Consider the following 21,138-nt stretch of genomic DNA (forward strand, 5'->3'; position numbering starts at 1 on the left):
GGTCTGATGACAATATCTTTAAATTTTCAGTTTATTCAGGATAGTTATATACAAGAATTAAGATTCAATTTCTACATTAAAAGACACAGGTATTTGGGAGGCTAGCACAGGGCCAGTGATCCCAGCGATAGAGGCGTATGGGAGATATGGTGATGGGAGGAGACATTATAAAAGAAGGAGACAGAGATATGGCCATTGTTGCATACAGGCAGGGACCAGGCTGAGGTGCTTGGCCTCTGACTCCACTCTCAGCAATGGAGGATACTGGGGGGAGCAGAGCCTGTCACGGTTTACTCTTCCCGGTAGTGCGTAACTAAGGCAATACTCTCAACAAGGAACAAGGTCACTCACCAGCATGAGTTCCTTTTCTTCAAGGTCTAGGCTAGGGCCTCCCAGGTTCTGCAGGGATGCTGGGGGGGGGCAGGAGCTGGCACCTAAGCAGGACAATACTGTGCACAGAGATCTCGGCAGGAGCAGCAGAGTCTACACTAATCAGCAAAGTTGTTCCCACACTGAATGACTTGACAGCCCAAATTTTATGGCTCTTCTTCAGCAATCCCTTCCAGGGCCAGCTGTTCTGCATCACTCCTGGTGTCAGTTCTTGTAAACACTTACGACCAATCACTTGTAATCTCGCGCTTCGATGCCTCTCCTGTAAACTGAGCTGAACCTTTGATCTTTGCCGGCTAACTGGGCTGGGCGGGTCTGGAGGCGATAACCTTCTGTGTTCCTCTGCTCCCTGTCAATATGCACCACCTTCTTCTGCATCTGCCGTCTTCGCTGGCTCAGAGCTAAGGTCCAGTCACCCTGGTAAGACTTCCACAGGTGCAGAATCCTGCTCTGCCACGCCTTCCTCCTCTTCTTCTGAGGAGAGTTCAGGCTGACTCATGACAGTCATGCTCCATCTCTTTCCAATCTCCATCCCATCCTGAGGCACGATGGTGGTGACCCTAGATTTTTGTAGCCCTTCTCTGACACTGATGTGGTGCAATGCTAGGCCCATAAATAATAAGATGGCTATGCTGAAGAATTATTTCAGAGCACATGATGTTGACCTGGCATGCATGACTGAGACCTGGGTGGGAGAGGTCGAGACTGTGGCTCTAAAAGAGCTCACTCCATTGGGTTGTATGGTCCTCCATCAGTCGTAGACATAGGACCTGGGGGAGGGGTGGCAATGCTCATCCAGGAGGCTTTCTCCTTCAGAGAAATCCCCACCCCGGAGATCTCCAGCACTGATTGTGTGAGTCTGGTGTGGGATGCTGAGGAGAGTGTGGCTATCTTGCTGGTGTATGACCTCCTAGTGCACCAGCAGATACCCTCTTGAGACTACTAGAGGTGGTGTCAAACCCCCCTTCCAACCAGTTCAAATATCCCACTCACTCAGCCCGGCCGTATATGCTGAGGGGAAAAGGCGTTGGCCTGAGTATATTTGTGAGGAGAATTATTTTCCTTCTTCTCCTCCAGTCCCACACCCGTATTTACCTCAGTGAGAAATAGGAGACAAGAGACTTTTCAACTTAAACAGAGAAAATGGGGAAGTTTATTAAAGAGAACTCACAGAAATAGGTTTTCAAGGAAAAGGCAGAATATTTTGGAGGGAAAACTCAGAGTTAGATTGATACAAGCAAGATTGCTTTAGAGAAATAGCTTAGATGTTCCCTTTACTCAAGTTACTTTCCGTTCTCAGTTCTCAAGCTTAGTTCTACCTCACAGAACTATTGTACACATTCAGCTTCAGCTTTAGTTCTTTTTTTTTTATATATATAAATTTTATTGGGTTTTATGATAGAAATTTTCCATTGCATTAAACAACATCTATAACAATATCGAATTTCAATTCTAACCTAAAGTTGTTATAATTCCATATCATATAATAAAAAAGAGAAAAGAAAAAAGAAAAAAAAGAAATGGAAAATTTTTTGACTTCCCCATCACCTCTATCTGCCTCTTAATAAAAAATTCCTCCCGTCATAGGTAATCTAATCTTGATAAAATATCAATACCATATATAAAAAACCATAATCTGTTAGTAAATATAATTATGCTTATTCAATATAAAAAAAATCAAAAATAATCCTCTGGATCAGATTAGAAAATATTCTTCCATTCTTCCCAATTTTAACTCATATTCACAATAATGCATCCACGCCCCCCATTCCCCCAAAAACCGAACGTCATTTTCTTCATTTAGAATAGCTGTGAGTTTTGCCATTTCTGCCACTTCAAACATTTTAACAATCCAGTCTTTTTTCTCTGGAGTTTCTAGCCCTTTCCATTTCGCTGCATAAAGCAGTCTCGCAGCTGTTGTGGCATATATCAAAAAGGTTCTTTGTGTTGCTAAGTCGTCTGGAATCATACTCAATAACATCATTTCTGGTGTTTTGGATATATTCTTTTGTAGTATTAATCTCAGTTCATTATAAATCATGTCCCAGAAGTCTTTGGCTTTGTCACAGGTCCACCACATGTGATAAAAGGAACCAATTTCTTTGTTACATTTCCAACAAGTAGGGGACATCGTTTTATAAATCTTTGCAATTTTCTTGGGTGTTAGATACCATCTATACATCATTTTATAGATGTTTTCTCGCACTGACTGTGCTTTTATTCCTTTTAAATCTTTAGACCATAATCTTTCCCATTTATTTAAAACAATATCATGTCCCACATTTTGAACCCAATCGATCATAGTTGGTTTAATCGTGTCCTGCTCACAGTATATTGTTAAAAGGAGATTATACATTTTAGAAATCAGCTTTGTATTATTGTCTAGTAGAATCCTTTGAAAAGGAGATTTTTCTTTAGAGAAACCTTTTTTTGCATCTTGTACAAAAACTGATTTGATTTGGTAATATTGAAGCCATTGTAAATCATCCTTAAGCAGTTGAAAGTCTTTTAGTGAGCATTTCTTTCCTTCCCAATTAGTTAGATCTTGATAAGTAATAAATTTGTCTGGTCTAAGTGGGCGCAAAGTTAGCATTTCTTGGGGCGATATCCACATCGGTGTTTCTGGTTCCAAAATGTGTTTATATCTCATCCAAATACGAAGTAGAGAGGACCTGATTATATGATTACGGAATGTTGCTTGTAATTTAATTTTATCATACCACAAATAACCATGCCATCCACTTAAGTTATTATAACCTTCCAAGTCTAGCAAACGTACATTTGACAAATTCATCCAGTCTTTTAGCCATACTAAAGCTACCGCTTCAGCATAGAGTTGAAAGTTAGGCAGTGCTAAACCTCCTCTAGTTTTTAGATCCACCAAGTATTTATAAGCAGTCCTTGGTTTTTTTCCTTGCCAGATGAAGTTTGAAATGTCTTTCCTCCAAGTTTCAAAATATTTTGTTTGTGATATTATTGGTAAATTTTGGAATAAGAAGAGCATCCTCGGTAAGACATTCATTTGGATCGTTGAGATACGTCCCATTAATGACAATTTTTTGTTTGACCATATAATCATATCAGTTTTAATCTTACCCCATAACTTGAGGTAATTGTTGGTTAACAGATCTTTATTCTTTGCAGTGATCCAAATTCCCAGGTATTTAACTTTGTTAGCTTTCTCCCAGCCAGTATATGATATAAATTCCTGTTGTTGTATTTCCGATAAATTTTTAAATATTATCTTTGTTTTTTCTTGATTCACTTTAAAGCCTGATACTTTTCCAAAATCATCCAAAGTCTCCTGAAGTATATTCATTGACTGTGTTGGGTTTTCCAAAATTAGCAGTAGGTCATCCGCGAATGCTCTCAACTTAAATTCATGTTTTTTAATTCTTAGCCCGCGGATGTCCTCCATACTTCTTAGTTTCACACATAGCGGTTCCAACACCAACAAAAATAAAAGTGGAGACAAGGGACATCCCTGTCTAGTCCCTTTCGTGATTTGGCAGTTATCTGACATTGATTCATTAACCAAAATTTTAGCTTGTTGGGAGGTGTAAATAGCCGATATACCTTTCTGAAAACGATCTCCAAAATTCAATTTATCCAAAATCCGTTTCAAAAAGTTCCAAGAGACCATATCAAAGGCTTTTTCTGCATCCAAAAATACAAAAGCCGCAGTTTGTTGAATATTATGGTCATAATATTCCAGTGAATCTAGTAAAATTCTTACATTGTCTTTTATTTGCCTTCCTGGTATAAAACCTGCTTGGTCCTCATGTATAAGATCCTTAATAAATTGCTTTATCCTACATGCCAAAACCGAAGCAAAAATTTTGTAATCCACATTTAGGAGCGATATAGGTCTGTAATTAGATGTTTTTTCTGGATCTCTTCCTTCTTTGGGTATCAATGATATAAATGCGTGTGACCAAGTCTCCGGGGATGTTCCCTCGTCCAAAATTGCATTGTAAAGTGAACCAAAAAATCCAACTAAATTGTCACTAAAAGTTCTATAAAATAGTGCAGTAATTCCATCTGGTCCAGGTGTTTTATCCGTTTTTTGTCTCAGTATTGCTTCTTGTATTTCTTCCCTTGTTACTGGAGCTTCAATACATTCTCTCTGGGTCATTGACAAAGCTTTCATCTGTATTGAGTTTAGAAATTTGTCTATTTTCTGTTTTGGAGTATTTTCTTTCTGATATAACTTAGAGTAAAATGAAACAAATTCTTTCTGAATTTCTGAAGTTGAATAAACTGGTCCTTTGGCAGTTTGGATTTTTGTTATAATCTTCTTTTGAAATGAGTCCTTCAGTTGTGTTGCTAAAAATTTTCCTGGTTTATTTGCATATTCAAAATACTTTTGTTTAGCAAGTTTCAGATTTTTATTCATTTCCTCCATTATTACCAAATTTAATTGGTGTTTAGATGCAGAAATCTGTATTTGAATTTCTCTTCTCTCCTCTTCCTGTGTTACCATTACCAATTTCTGCTCCAAATTTTGTAAATTCCAAAGTATGTTGTTTGTAAATTGCAATTGAGTCTTCTTCCAGGCCGAGTGTTTCTGTATCATAAAACCTCTCAGAACAGCTTTGAATGCGTCCCAAACTGTATTTAAAGAAGTTTCCCCATTAAGGTTAATTTCAAAAAAGTCTTTCATTAAAACCTGTAATTCCTTTTGTATCTGGTTGTCTTTTAAAAGTTTATCGTTCATTCGCCATCTAAATGCTTGTTTATTGTTCCAATCAAAGGTAACAGGATTGTGATCAGAAAAAGTTCTAGGTAAAATATGAATTTTACGTAGTTGCGTGAAAATTGATTTACTGGCCCATATCATATCGATTCTGGAGTGTGAATCGTGTCTTGCTGAATAAAAGGTGTATTCTTTAGCTGTTGTATTCATTGTTCTCCAAATGTCTTGTAATTCTAATTCTGAAGCCATGGCAAAGAAAGTTTTAGGCAAGCATCCATCATTGATATCTTTTGCTTTTGATTTTTTGTCCAGAGATGGGAGAATAATTCCATTGAAGTCGCCCATCAATAAAATTTGGTCTTGTGAGTACTGGGTTATCAGGTCATGTAATTTTTCATAGAAGGATTTTTTCCCTTCATTGGGTGCATAGATTCCAACCACTATTGTCCTTTGTCCCAATATTTTAGTTCTGATAATTACAATTCTTCCTTCATTGTCTTTATATACTAGTTCTGGACAGAGACTGGGGTGGGCATAGATTACCACTCCCTTTGTTTTAGTTTTAGCAGAAGCAATAAATGCTTGTCCAAGCATCTGTTTCTCCAAGTATTTTTTATGCTTTGAAGCTATATGGGTTTCTTGTAGGCAAATTAGGGAGTATTTATATTTCTGTAGATATTTGAAAATTCTGGCCCTTTTAATTTTCTCATTCAGTCCATTTACATTCCAAGAAATTGCTTTTGCCATAATGTAGTATTTTTTAGCAAAATAAAAAGTCTATAATTTAGTACCACCTTCTGCACCCTGTACCTCTTCTTCTTCCTCTTCTTCTTCCTCCTTCTCTCCAGGTAATTCTTTAAGGTCCATTTTATATTTTCTCAAAAATTTCCCCACATCTGCTTGGGATAGAATTGTCGTTTTCACTTCATTATAGGTGAAAGCCAAACCTTGTGGCATAATCCAACGATATTTGATGCCATTAGCTTTCAGTATAGACACAAAGTCTTTGTAGTTATTCCTCTGTGAAAGTAGATGCCTTGGAATATCCTTCAGTAGTATAAGAGAGGAGTCTCCTGCTGACACTGGATTTTCATAATGAATCTTCATAATCTTGTCTTTAACTCTGGTGTCATAGAACACTATCATCAAATCTCTTGGCTTAGATCTTCTCATTCTAGCAGGTAGTGGTATCCTGTATATTCTATTAATGGCTTGTTTTAATTCTTGTTCATCTATCTGAAATAAGTAGGCCAAATTTGGTATTGCAGATTCTTTATTATCTCCCATCATATCTGGAAAATTGCGTATACGAAGGTTGGTCTCTTTCACTCTCATCTCCATCATTGCCATTTGATTTTTTGCCGCCATCTGATCCGCTTGTATTGTTTCAATCTGTTTTTCTTGGCTTGTTAATTTTTTCTTTGTGTCCTTGTGCTCATCCATCACTTTCTTAATTGATACATCCATCGCTTGCATATCTGTCTTCATAACAATCATTTGAGTTTTTACTTCTTTCAAGTCTCCAGTGACCACATCCAACTTCTGATTAATAGCTTGGGATGCTTGACCAAGATTTGTCATCATAGAAGTCAACTGTGCCATCTGTGCAGACATCTGTTCAAACTGTTTATTTGTTGCCTCAGTTTGTTTAGTTAGCATATCCTGTAACTTTTTTTCCATGGTCGAGGTTTGTAAAGAGTCCCTTAGTTTAGTATAGGCAGGGCTATGTAGTGAGCCAGAGCGGGGTCGAGACATTTACATTCAAAAAAAGCTGGTAAAATACATGTCCACCGACAGGGCCTTTAAGGTGCTGGTTAAAAGATGATAGTTCAAAGATCAGCCTAGTAATTTTTTCGGGTTGAAAAGAGTCGAAATTGGCTTTAAAATTGCATTTTAAAGTTTTAAAATACCAGTGAGTTTTTTCGGTCGCTCTAGATCGGATTAATCAGGAAGTAAACAGGAAGTTACTAGTGCTGCAGACCTTCTATCGCCTCTTCTCGATGGTTATTCCTTCAGGAATGATTTGAAAGTAACTCGAGTGCGACGGATATTCAGTCCCGCGGCTACTTCCTGTTATTTTAGTTCCAATGATAGAGAGGGTGTTATAGAGAGTCTTCCGTTCCAGGCACTCCCTTACTGCAAACGTGGCAGGAATTCGCCGGAAAATCAGGAAGAGAAATCACCCTCCCCTTCCTTCGGACCTCTCATTGGTGATAATTCTTGTCAGTCTAAAAGGTATCCTTCCGACTCTTTGTTATGGTTTAGGCTGATCGATCCGATAAGGCTCCTGTCGCTAATCCCGATGACTAACTCAGATCAAACTTTTTCAGTTCGGATTATGGAGGGGTGGGGGTCCCAGAAATATTCTTATCAGCCTCCCGTCTGTTCAAATTTCTAGTAAGTAGACGAAGAGTTCTTTTGTACTCACTTGGGTGTCAAGAGGTGAGGTTCTTTTCTTTATGTAGTCCTTATGTTGGTATTAAGGCGGTGGAGGGTAGAGCTTGCTGCCAAAGTTGCGTTTTGGCGATGTCCTTCCCTAGTGCCCTCGCAGGACCGGCGTCTAGGACTCCGAGGGGCTTAAAAAAGCCCCCTCAGAGTACCTAGGAGGTCAAACCGCGTTTGCGGGCTGCAGGGAGTTCCTGCTTTCCAACCCACTTGCAAGGGTCGGATTGGGGTATCTATGTACCCCAAAAATAACGCAAACTTGGATTTCTCCCAGGACAACCTGGGGAAATGGAGTGCTCTCTCCAACGGCACCACCGGAAGCCCAGCTTCAGCTTTAGTTCTATCCCTTAGAACTACTATTCAGATTTTCAGACTCTCAGTCTGTCATTCAGCTTCGGACTCGCAGGCTCTGTCCTCAGCCTAGCTCTCTCTGATTACCCCACCTTAGCGGCTGTAATCCTCCACACCTTCCTGCTACTGGAATAGCTCTACCTCAGAGACTAATTCCCCTTGTGACTTGAGAATGGGCCCTCTCTAACCCAGTTCTCACTCCTGTCATTCCCACAGGTTGTGTGTGTCAGTAACTCTGGCTTTCACAGAATCCCTCAGGTTCTCAGAGTATAGTCTGGCTTCTTCTTTGTCTTTTCACCCAGCTCTGAATTTAACACAGCCTTCTCTGGCTGGTTCCAAGCTTCCACTACTTTCTCAGCCTCCTCTCAGGCTGGTTCCACACTTCGAATCCTATCACAGCTCTCCTGTCAGGCTGGGTCCCAAACTTCCAATCTTTCTCAGCCCTCCTATCCAGGCTGGGTCCCAAACTTCAAATGCTTTCTGTCCCTCAGACCTCACGAGTGTCAGCTGTCTGGCTCCGCCCACTCCTGCTCTGTCAGCTCTTGCTGCTGCTTAACCCCTTATCCATCACAGATGTACCCCAAATGGATGGTTCTGGGGGGATTTAATGTCCATGCTGCTGCCGCTGCTGCTGCTTCTTTGGCTTCAGACCTGGTGTAGTCCATGGCAGCACTAGGACTCTCCCAGCTTGTATCAGGTCCCACACATCAAGCAGGCCACACACTGGATTTGATTTTTATTTTGGTTGTGGATATAGGTCCAATCTCTATGGATAGAATGCTGTAGTTGGACCATTTTGCCCTGAAGGCCCACCTGGGTTTTCCAGCTCCCTCTCCCATAGGTGTTAGCAGATTTACACTTGCCCACGGAGGCTCATGGATCCAATTTGTTTCTAGAAAGCTCTGCAGGATCTGATGCCTCATTGCAATTTGCTAGACTTACTGACTGATGATTGGTACCAACATTTTTGGGAAACCATCAATGAAATCACTCCCCAAAGACCTCTTTGCCCCCATTCTAAATCAGCCCTCTTGGTTTACCATAGGGCTAAGAGAGAAAAAACGGGAGCTTAGATGAGTACAGCAAGGTTGGTGGCACACTTGCGATGAAGCTACAGGAACATCTTATAGAATGACTGAGATCCTATCAGTTGGCAGTGAAAGCTGTGGAAAAGCTTTTTATACAGCCTCCATTGATTCCGCTAGCTCTTGTCCAGCTCAATTATTTAGGGTAATTAGATCTCTCACATCCCTTTCAGGGGACTTTCAAAATATTAGTGATCAGGCTATTAGTAGTGAGGCTTTTGCGAGCTATTTTGTAGAAAAGGTCTTGTCATTCTGCCACAACCTCCCCTCCAATTATGATACTGTAAGTGAGACAGAAGGCCCATTGGCCATCTTCTGGTCCTGTATTAGGCCAATTCAGATGACTCTCACAGACCGATGTAGATAGGATCCTGGTAGCTGTAAAACCAACCACCTGCTCCCTTGATCTGTGCCCGTCCTGGCTGGTTAAAGCCAGGTATGAGCTTCCCTGGAAGGCATTATCAATCTGTCCCTGAGTTCAGGGCTCTTCCCAAAAAAGTTGAAGGAAGCAGAGGTGAAGCCACTCTTGAAAAAGGCATCTCTGTATTTTTTTGATCCGGCCAACTACTGCCCAGTATCCGATGTTTCGTTTCTGGGTAAGTTAGTAGAAAGAGTAATGGCAAAGCAGCTCCAGGCTTTTCTGAAGGACACATTGGCTTTGGATCCATTTCAGTCTGGCTTCCAGCCTGGCAATGTGATGGAGACTGTGCTGGTTGCCCTCACAGATGATCTCCATAGACAGCTGGATAGGGGCGGGTCAGCGCTGCTGTTATTACTGGATCTCTCAATAGCATTTGACATGGTTGATCATGATCATTTGACCCACCACTTCACCAAAATTGGGGTATGGGGAACAGTCCTTCTCATTTCTCCAGTATTGGGAACAGAGGATGTAGCTTGGGGAGAGGGTCTCAACATCATATCCTTCGGTATGTGGATTCTTTCAGGGGGCGATTCTCTCTTCAACGTTTTTCAATATCTATATGTGTCCCCTTGCCCAGCTAGTTTGGAGTTTTAGACTGGGGTGTCATCAATGTAATGATGACGCTTAGCTGTATCTCTTAATGGACTGCTGATTGGGCACCATCCCAGAAACTCTTACTGTGTGCCTGGAGGTTAAAGCAGAGTCATTTAAAATTGTGCATGCAACAAATTTGATTACTTTTAATAAAATCCTTAAAATTCACAAAAGCCTCCTCATTATTGGGTTGCTTTCCATTGGTTCGCTCATCTGGAGCAGAATTGGTTAAAAGGCCCCCATGCCAGCCTCTTGCAAAGTTCTATCTAGTCTCCAGGTAACTTCCCCCAATAAACAGAGACCCCCTGAGCTTGGCATAACACCAGTGTATCCATTTATTAAATTATTCTCACATTTGGTTATACATTTTAATTGTGTATGTTTTCTTTTATTACAGAAGAGGCAAAATATTCTCATAAGATGGAGATAATTGAATATTCCATTGTGAAAAGACCATATGCTCTAATTTCCCCAAATGACACAACATTGTTAAGAACAAGACACTCCTGTACACTATCTTCCCCGGAAACAGAAAAATTAATAAAACAGTCCTCCAGATAATGACAAGGATGGTTTAGACATGATCCACCCAATATTAAACACTTTTAAGCATCATTGCTTTCAAGAAGACATTTAAGCACATGCTTAACCTTCTCACTAAAATTTACTGACCTTAAAATGCTTAATTTTTTCTGTAGTCGTTATGATAGCATTTTGAACATGAACATATAGGAAACAGCTGCCTCAGGAGTGTTAAGGAGCAGAGAGTATGTTGACTGAGGGCCAAGCTACAATATCTACAGATAGATAGAGAGATAGAGAGATAGAGAGATAGAGAGATAGAGAGATAGAGATAGAGAGATAGAGAGATAGAGAGAGAGAGAGAGAGAGAGAGAGAGAGAGAGAGAGAGAGAGAGAGAGAGAGAGAGAGAGAGAGAGAGAGAGATTTATGCTTGGAGAGAGAAATTTATGCTTGGTAATTAGCAGGACATTCCAGGCTGAAGTGCCCTGCATTTTTTTTTTTTTTGAGTTTTTCATGCCGAACCATCCTTCAGGAAGTGACTGCGAAGCCGGCGCATACCTGCTTCACATTTCTTAAGAGCCCCTTTAATGCTACCTTTTGTGTTTGCTCCACCCCACACCGAAGAATCCCCTCAAGGAAGCATGCAAAATCATAGCCACACTTTAGCTGTGCAAACAGAGATTGCTAATGGCTATGGAAACAAAGGAATGAAGGAGCAGGCGAGTTGGGGTGGGTGGAATTTCTCCTTTTGCATCAGGACCGTAAATAGGCATTTTAAAGGTCGCATTTAAAAAAGAGCTTTGAGCGAGCATCAAAATGGACCATGCGCAAATGGCCAGAGAGAGATTCGACAGGTTCAGTCATCTCAGTTACAAAGCAGCTGCAGGGAATGTCAGTTTTAAAGCCTGCAGGAGCCATTTTGACTCAGAAGAGCAGCATGCCTCCCCCATGCATTCTCCTAGAACCTAAATGGTTCCAGTGAAGAGTTGTTTCAGAACTATGGAGTTGCATTTGCTCGGAATACTACAGGTGCAGCTCTAAAGTTACACAAATAACTCCTCACTTAAGCCCTTGGCCATGAGGCCATGCACATGACTCTGAGCCAGCAGTTGTTGCACTGCTTCTGGGTGGACACCTCCATCTGTGCAGTGTGTCCCAGGGCAAGCACCCACTCCACCACCAGAAGGCATAGTGGTGAGTGGTCAAGGACCTACCCTTGTCAGTAGTGAGGGTCACAGCAGCATACTCCACACCAGCCCATATAGTATCCTCTTCTCCACCTTAGTCCAGTTAGGCTAGTGGTGGTTATACCACCCATGGGACTCGGTGTGGCCATGCTAACATGCCTCAGGGGGATACGAGGATGGGGACAGGCACTGTGGGAACCTCTGAACCATGGACTGCATCCTTGCCCCCTGCCAGCCACAAGATGGATTCAGGGTAACAGAGGGTGCCTCTGGGGCATGGAGCCCACCCCTTGGGGATGGCTATAGGAGACAGGGCCAGACCTGTGGGAGGAGGGCACTGACCATGGGTCTGAGGTGTGTGGAGGCACTCCTAAACAGTTCCCTGTTCCCCCAGCCACTGGGTGACCCACTCCAGGATGGAACCCTTACACCTGCCACCCCTATGTGGAATCCAGCTGATTCACCTCTTGCCTACACTCTACATGTGGGAGGCACAGTGATGCTACAGGAGGTCCACGAGAGCACATCAGCACCCTTCAGCTCCCCAGTGGCATCTGATGGGAATGGTCCTGCCTCAATAGAGTAGTCATTGAAGCCTTCTGTGAGGAGTATGGCCTGATGCTGCAGAAGGTGTTGCTCTTCATCAGTTTTTTTGTGGCAGGCTTGTTCCAGGTGATAGTGGCCGAGGTGCTAGAGGTGTTTCAGCCCTCAGCAAGCCACTAACCCCATAGTGCCCTGGGTTCCATGCTGCTGTCCTGCAGTAGTATGTGCACTTCCTAATGGAAGAAGCAGAACTGATCCCCATCCATAACAGGTCCTTCACTTTTAAGGGCTTCTTGAACATCATGGGAGCTGTGGACTGCTTCCTCATAGCACTCATCACCTCTAGGGATGAGCCACAGGTCTATCCCAAACGACACTGCTTCTGCAGCCTGAACACATGGGCAGCTGCAACCACCAGGGCATCTTCATTGATCTCATAGCCAAGATCCTAGGCAGTATGCACAATGCACAGATCTTTGCCATGATCTCAACCACCTGCTGTTGGTGTGGTCTCCACTTGCACAGATCTCAGCTGGTTACCTGGCCAGAGGGCAAAGGCTGTCTTCTGGGTAAGTTCCCCTGCTTGGGGGTGCACTAGCTGGGGGGTGATGAAGGATGCAAAGTCCTGCTGTTACAGGGCCAACTGATGTAGCCCTGTGCCATGCAACTTGGCATCTGGCAAGGCTGCACATGGGCCACGGTTTTTATTACCAGCCAGGATGAGAGGAGCAGGGGTTCAGCCAGAGGGCAATGGATGCTTCACATGGCACTTGTCCTGCGGTGTGTATTGGGTCACTGGGGGCCTAGCAGCTGGTGCAGGGTCGCTTTTTCTGGCCTCCACGGGTGCCTATGGGCTACACCATGGATTTCGCAGGTGTCATTCTCTCGCCAATTACCTGCAAGTATCCCTGCGCCAACTGCCCAATACACAAATCAGAAAAAAAAACTTACAAAAGAGGAACTTTTCTCTTTCCCAATACCTACCATGCAATCAATCTCTCTTTATGTCTTGCCTGCATATCTTTTAGCAAAGCACAACCCGAGTGTGCTCAACCCTAGGAGTGAATTCCAACCATTTGCTTTCTTATCCTGTGAAGCGTAACTGTTGCTTGTGTTAAAGTGCTGATACCTTTTTATGTGTCAAAGATAAGCACAACTTTAACAAACGGTTGTCACTTAAATTATCTCACAACTCTCAGTTCCTTCTATTCTAGCCTTCCTGCAAAAAGCTACTTTTTCTTAAAGAGGCAGACATACCTTCCATAGCACCATACTCTCTTCCATCCCATCTCTACTGCATTATATGGCGTGTGAAGGCCTGGCCGAATATTTCTGAGGAGAATAATAGAGCCCACAGAACCAAACTGTGTATCTCTGAAATTAAAGCCCTCAGAGTGTGCCCTGAAATCCCTGCTTGCTTCTACAAGTTTTGCAGCAGCATGGCTCATTGGATACTGTTTTGTCTAAGGCAAAAAACTGACATTTAGTTGAGGATCTTAGCAAAGTGCAGCCATTGAAATGTGTTGCCAAACAATCTGGTTAGGAAGAAGGAAGAGCCCTGTTTTGTGGGGCATTAATAATTTAACTGGTCTTGGAAAGGCTTTTGACACAAGAATAGTAAATGAAATCTACTTCACCATCATCGTCGGTTTGTCAGCTTCCTAGACAGGTCTCCGTTGAACTGATTGAATGTGGGAGCTAACAAGAATTGAGTAGAAGCAAAGACCAGAGTGAGCGTCAGCACCAAACTGCAGAAATTCATGAGAATAATACCTGGAAGGGCTGCAGTGCAAACAATCAGAATATAGATTAAAACAAAAACTAAGATGACCTACTACAATGTGTGTAAGAACTCATGAAGAATTCTGAAGCAGCTAAATTACTTCATGTTGGATTTGCATAAAAGTAGGGTTCAATTTGCACTTGTAAGAAAACTGACCCCCACACACTCCTCGAGTGGATTTTGTTTTGTGTCACTCAAATAACTTCTAGCTCCATAAGTGTTTATGTATTAGATATATAGGATAACTTGCTTTGCATCTATCCCTTAGAACTAACGATACAGGGAAGAGCCAGTATAGTTTAGTGGTTACTGCGTTGGACTAGTGTCACTTGCCCTTTTAGTGAAGGCTGAACAGTTAGGATTAAGCACACTCTGGGAAGCCCTGTGTCCGATTACCTAAGCATGTGGAAATCCATTAATCTGGTAGAAGGATAGATGTTCATTTGAGAACATATTCTCAGAGAGTAAAATAATTGGATCCTTAGACATCCTTTTTTAAACGTGTTATAAAGGCAAAGAATAGCAGAAAAATGTACAAGGACGATCAAGCATCATGGTGTGTGTGTGTGTGTGTGTGTGTGTGTGTGTAAAGTGCCATCAAGTCGCAGCTGTCTTATGGCGACCCCAGCAAGGGGCTTTCAAGACAAGTGAGAGGCAGAAGTGGTTTGCCATTGCCTTCGTCTGCAGAGTCTTCCTTGGAGGTCTCCTCTCCAAGAACTGATCCAGCTTAGCTTCTGACATCTGATGACACTGGGCTATACCATGCTGCCTTCCCTCCCCAACTGTCATTAGGCACAGTTAAAAGCATAAAATCCCTCAGTTCCAAAATGCAGCTTTTCCCCCCCATTTGAAGGAGAGATGAAAACATACCCTCGAATATCTTATCAGGCAAGTCCTTTCATTTCAGATAGGAGTCTTAAAACACACTCAGTTTAGACTCTCATCTCAGCAACTTTCCAGGAAGGAAAGTAAAACAAATCAGTTCTGATAAGTAAGCCTGTACAGACATGGAAGTTTGGGGGCTTCCTAAAGGCACCTGGTTGGCCACTGTGTGAACAGACTGCTGGACTTGATGGGCCTTGGTCCGATACAGCAGGGATTTTCTTATGTTCTTATGTTCTAAGTTTGGATCACAGATATTACTCTTTTCACTGAAATGGTCAAAAGCCAAAAAAGTATGTCAAAGTACCCAGACCAGTCAGTTCTCCTCAGTGTGATCTTCCTTATTCTGTTGTTGACCTGAGCTTTTTGAATGAAGAGTGCAATAAAAATACGCTAGACAGAAATATTGCTGCACCTTACCCACGTCTCCACGCCACATACTTGGTGTTCAGTAAAGTTCAGTAAAAGATTATGCAATATGTATTTATTTTCCGTGTTTTCCCCCAATTTAATCATATGACTCTTGCAGAGGATGAGGAACCACTGGATGCAATGACACCACATCACACATTTCTTTTATTAGACCTTACCAAGGAAATTATTATGGGCCTGTGGGTCAGGGGAAAGTACATATTTGTCCCAAAACACAGGTGAATCCATCACCCAATTTATTCAGTGCCTGAAGAACTGCTACCAAACAGAAACTGCTTCCCAAAGTTCTTGCTGAGTCTGGGACAGCCCTCCGCATGGAATTGGCCCAACCCTCGCTTGAGGTACGCGCGTGGAGGAGGGCAATTAAGCTAAGGTTCAAGTTGTCTGATGTTAGTCTTCCATCCCAAGCGGGGCTTTCCATCTTATTCTCAAGGATCCTTCCCCCAACCCTTGGTTGACTCTTCTAGCACAAAAATTAAAAGTACTGGGACTCCCAATTTCCGCTCCCACTGATAATCTTGTGTCCTCTCAATCAGCGGTAATGTTGAAGAAATTGAAGGAGCTACACTGGGCCTGCACGGTTGCGAGGGCTAGACGTACTTGTTCTGGTTTGGTGTTGGGGCTTCCTCCACCAGAGAGGCTTCCAGACTTTCATACTACTGTCCAAATGTCTTCACTTCGTCGGGCTTTTCTTTTGGCCCGCCTGAATGCCTTTCCATCTATGGTTATGCTGGGTAGGTTCAATGGGATTCCCTATTCAGATCGTCTCTGCCCTTGCAAAACGGGTGAAATTGAAACATTGGACCATTTGATACTCCGATGTCCTCGCTGGTCCCAAGACAGAGAGGCCTTTATTACCCCAATTCTTACCAACCTGAATCTCCTTTCACATTCCTAGGTGTTGCCATTCTTGCTTGGCGATCCAAACAATGGCTTGATAACATCGAATGTGGCATGCTTTTTGGCTAGGGTGGCTGCTTCTAAGAAGAAAGAATTTGCAATGCCTACCGTTGGCAATCTCTAGTCAGCTTGCTCCACCCCAGTCTAGTTTAGTCAGGAAATTTTATTCCCTGGGCTGACGCCTGGGTTTTTTAGCATTGTTTAATTTAATATTGTTTTTATGTCTCATGTTTTTTTAAGTCTTTTATCCTTTCCGTGTTTCCCTTTTCCTCCCCCTTCCCTGGTCCAAGACTGCGGTCACAGACCTAAATAAATATATATATAATATAGTTCTTGCTGAGTCTCCATTCTGCAGGGACCTAGCAAGAATTTTGGAGGTGGATTTCAAAAGCCAACTCTCAGCTGATATCAGCTGAGCATCGCTGTCTGTTTTCCTCCTCATCACAAAATATTTTCTCTCTATCCTAATAAGGCTGTAACACAGGGAAATGCTTGGAGTAGGTAGAACAGAAGGGACTGGCTTATTTTTCCTCTACCCCAAAGTGCCAGCTTGGGTTGCAGAGCATAGAAGCAGATTATTCCTTTTTGCTCAGGCCAAGTTGTCTGTTTTAAGTAGAGAGGAAAGAATGATCCTTCTTTTATACCCACCCAAGTGCTATAGCTTTGAGTGCAGCTTAGTGTTGCCAAACTCCAGATAATAGCAGACCATCTCCTGCTATTACAACTGATCTCCAGCCGATAGGGCTCAGTTCACCTGGAGAAAATGGCCTCTTTGGCAATTGGACTCTATGGGATTGAAGTCCCTCCCCAAACCATGCCCTCCTCAGGCTCCACCCCAAAATCTCCTGCCAATGGTGAAGAGGGACCTGGTAACCCTAGGTCAGGCCAAGCTGATAATTTGAAGTGGGAAGGAGACAATGGGAATCAGCAGGGCTTCTGATTGCCCCCCCCCCTCCAAAAAAATGCAACCAAGGCAGGGCCCACACTAGTGCTTCATAGGACAACAGGGTTTATTCAGCTCAGGGATTCAAACATGAGAAAAGAGGCTACTCCTGTGAGGCCTTTGGGACAATCATGCAGTATGTTCTGCTGCACAAACCCCATTGACACATGAAAGCTGCCCAAGAATATAGTTGTGCTTTTGTATTGCTCCATACATTTAATCAGGGCATGTACAAGACAACTTTCCACTGGACTGTGTTGCTGAATGGTAGATGTGACAATTAGCACCCACCCACAGTGAGCTGCCTTCCAAACTCTATTTATAACATCCCCATTATGATGGAATTGGTTTATTTCTTTTCCCTTTCTCTTTTGCTTGACTAACAGCCAAGAGATTAACAGCCGACACACCTCCTAGACAGCAAATGCTATTGAAATGAATGGAGCTGGCCTCCGATCAAATTTGGTTAGGTTGTTTAAGGCTCTAATGCCATTGAATTTCCATCGTTGTCACTTATGAGCTCAATTCTTATCATCATTTTAATGATTTGATTATTATTTTATTTAAAACATGCTATGTCGCTTTCCCACCCATCTCAGGGACACCAAGGTGGCTAACAGGAAAACATTTCAAATGTTAAAACAACATTACTCTCTCTCTTTCTCTCTCCCTCTCTCTCTCTCTCTCTCTCTCTCTCACACACACACACACACACACAACAATTTAAACAGAATAAAACAAACACATAAACTCACAAATAGAACTGAGGTTATCTTCTGGAGTTACAGGGCAAGCATTTAGGCAGAGGAGTTTCACAACCTCCTCATCACTCCGTACTGAATTTGCATTTATTCTATTTTATTTCTGTGAGGTATCAAAGTTCTTTCAGCCCAATCAAGATGGAATCTCATGCTATGTAATACCAGCGTCTTGTCAGAATTCTGGCTTGTTATTTGAGATAACCCTTCTGTCTCTGGCCTCTTTGATGTGTAAGATCATTTCCTTCAGCTTCACATATAGTTTACCTACCTACCCATTGCACAGTCACAGGATACAGTCACTAGGGATGTGACCAAATATCATGAACACACTTTCTATAAGAAAATCATAATTTCTGACATGATTAGTCCCCATTTAGGATGGCGTTGAAGTCATCTCCTCCCCTCCCCAGTCATACTATTGAATTTCATCACAATTGTTACCATTTAGATTTATACTTGCTGTCAACCATTTGGCAGGAATCCAGCCAGTTTGGTGTTCAAAGTTGTCCATTCTCCTCCTTACTATTGTTCCCGACCTATATGGATTTTATCCCTGCAGGATGCATGAGCCTTAGCGTGGACGTGGGGACCTCTATTCTTTTTTTCACCATGAGAAAAACTAGTTAGATCCCTCCCAGATGGCATAAAATGGTTAAAATGGCAATGAAAATGGCAAAATGAAAAGCTAATAGCGACAACAAGAAATACAAAAGGCACAATTGTGTATCCTTACACTGGGTGTTCTGCCCCCTGCTTCTTCTGAGACTAGCTGTCCATTGATATCACAAAACTGAACATCTCTGAAGAACAAGAGTTGGATATTTTGCTCCATATCATGCCTCCTAGTGTCACTCTGAAATTCTAGTAGTACAAAGGGGGGAGGGAGTCTGCTTACAAGTGAAACTAAATAAGAATGCTTGTAACTTTCTCTTTCATGAATTTTAACTGAAATATAATGAAGAGACTAAATGATGGATAAATACAAGTGATCAACAGTGTTTTAAAAAAGCCTTTCAATTTGGTCTTTGTGATTTTTGCGTGTTTGGTTGATTTCTCTGATATAAACCATCTGGTATGCCAGATGCTTTGCTCTTCCTTTTCCTAGTATGGCTAGCAATGGTGGGAAGCTTCCAAATTCCCAGACACTATTATCCCCTTTTGTTTATCATCATCATCATCACAACTATCATCATGTTCTGTCTTGCATTTTAATGTATGATGCTACTTTTGGGATTTCTGTACTATAATATCTATTACTGTGGTATGCTACATTAATCTCTTTCCATTAACATATCAGTAGGATTTTAGTGGGCAAGAAATCTGGAAAATAGCTTATTATGGTATTGGTTTTCATAAACTCCAACTTTACAGAGTATATGTTCCCTTTTACACTAAGCGTTGACTTAAATTTCATTACAATATTTGTCAACCTGCCTTTGTTCAACATCTTTTATTTTCTCAATATAAAGCAATTCAAAATCTGGAAAAGCCTGGTAATGTCTTTTTAAGGTTAATCATATTTTATATTTAGATGTTCCCTGAAATTTCCTGTAGTGTCACCATCAAATGAAAAGCAAATACAAAACTCTGGCATTTCACAGTCAAGTTACTGTTGGACATGCCATTGCATAGTATATCCATCTGGTGTTATAGCTAGAGTGTTACATTAGGACCTGGAAAACCTGGGTTCAAATCCCAGCTCAGACTCACACCTTACAGGGTGCCCTTAGTCTAACCTGACTCTCAGGATTGTTGAGAGGATAAAGATGGAGGGGAGAAATGTGTATGCTACCTTGAGTTCCTTGAAGAAAGGCTAGGTTAAAAGAATAAAATAGTTAGAGCTCAGCGGTAGTATGCTAATTGTCTTTTAGCTGCAGTCCAAAGGTTCCAAATCAACTCTAAACTGTGTTATAACATTTTGGAAGTAACAAAACACTTTTAGGGTCATGAATGGTTACATTTCCAGGCATCTCATAAATTGTAATTAGGGATCTGCAGCAAAAAATAATAATAATAATTGATTCGGATATATTGGAGCTAAAAATATATATGTCAGTATTCCCGGTTTCCCAGGTTCCCAAAACCGGTATGGTATTGGGATCCAGGCTTTATCAGGGTTTCTGATATTTTTCAGCTCCATTATTTCCTATGGGGATAGTATCAGTTTGTTGAGTGTCTTTTGTTGTTGTTGTTGTTTTTTAAAAAGTCTTTTCTATTTTTACCCAAGTAAAAGAGAGAGCGCCCAGGCCACTCATCCCAGGGAAATGGGAAGTTGTCCCCTCCAGCCACCTCCCTTGCGTGTTCTGAACCCAACATGTTGTTCAGAACTCCATCAGAAATCCCACATGGAAGTTTGGTGCAGTGGAGTTTTGGCCTGGAACATCAAATGCTTGGGTTGGCCAAATTTGACCTTCCTGGTGTTCACCAAGACCCAATGGGTCACAATGAATAAGCCACAAAAAACGATGGCTTGAAGCTGGATCATGCGCCTGTTTACACACCACTTCCATTTTTCTTAGGCTCGATCACCTTTACCTGCTTTTTAGACTTCTTTTACATTTCTGGGTCTCTTTTGCATACCAGAACTCCTTGCAGATTGCATGAACAGGGAACAGAACTCCCAGATCAAGAGAAGGATCTTTATTGGTCTTCTCTCCCCTCAATCACTTAGCAACTGCTCAGCCAGTTCTCTCATGCCAAACTGTGCAAGCTATTGTACCTTGAAACAAGGAATAACGAAGAAAACCAGAGCTTTTTAATGAGTTAATTATTCTATAAATACTTTATGGATTTATTAGCATTAGCTATATGCCACATGATCCAATAAAGTTGAACAACATGCAGAAGGGGCATTTGTGGCACTGGTGCTGTGGCTCCATTTGATCATTCAAAGGAGGCATGAGCAGCATTGGTCAGGGCCAGGGAGGTTCCTCCATTGGGGAGAGGGTAGCAATTGGAAGAGCTACATCCCCTCCCTCCCAGGCAGGCTTTTGCTGACTGCTGCTGACCTGCCCACCCTCTCATGGAACATTGCTGGATTAGCTGGTTGCTTTTGGAGGGCCAAGCAGGAATTTGAAGGGTGTTTTGCCACATTGGCTTTTGGAAAACTCTCTTTGCCTGCTTCATGAGGTTCCAGAAGGAGGAATATTTAGGTAAATAGGCTGCTCTTAGATTGGTGAGGCCACAACTAATTTGCAGG

This window comes from Euleptes europaea, chromosome 10, assembly GCF_029931775.1.
Source record: "Euleptes europaea isolate rEulEur1 chromosome 10, rEulEur1.hap1, whole genome shotgun sequence".
NCBI lineage: Eukaryota > Metazoa > Chordata > Lepidosauria > Squamata > Sphaerodactylidae > Euleptes > Euleptes europaea.